The sequence below is a fragment of the Etheostoma cragini genome, chromosome 23 (assembly GCF_013103735.1).
Source record: "Etheostoma cragini isolate CJK2018 chromosome 23, CSU_Ecrag_1.0, whole genome shotgun sequence".
Lineage (NCBI taxonomy): Eukaryota > Metazoa > Chordata > Actinopteri > Perciformes > Percidae > Etheostoma > Etheostoma cragini.
Window position 1 is genome coordinate 357,218 of NC_048429.1, and position 200 is coordinate 357,417.

At 22.5% G+C, this 200-nt stretch overlaps 2 protein-coding genes across 2 annotated transcripts in view; both read left to right on the top strand.

Annotated features, from left to right (window-relative positions):
• LOC117939043 (rho GTPase-activating protein 8-like) overlaps positions 1-200 on the top strand; it is a gene marked incomplete at its 3' end in the record, with an annotated part of 26,914 nt that overhangs the window by 7,667 nt on the left and 19,047 nt on the right. The gene's annotated exons all lie outside the window — the stretch shown is intronic.
• phf21b (PHD finger protein 21B) overlaps positions 1-200 on the top strand; it is an 8,400-nt gene that overhangs the window by 674 nt on the left and 7,526 nt on the right. The window lies entirely within an intron of this gene.

The window sequence follows — 200 nt, forward strand, 5'->3', positions numbered from 1 at the left end:
TCCTAATACTTTTTTCGACATACAACATATTACTTTTTTTTAAACTTTTTTTTGACGTACAAAACTATTACTTTTTTTTCTTCTTTTTTTCGACATACAATACTATTACTTTTTTTTACTTCTTTCGACATACAATACTATTACTTTTTTCGACATACAATATTATTACTTTTTTGACTTCTTTCGACATACAATACTAT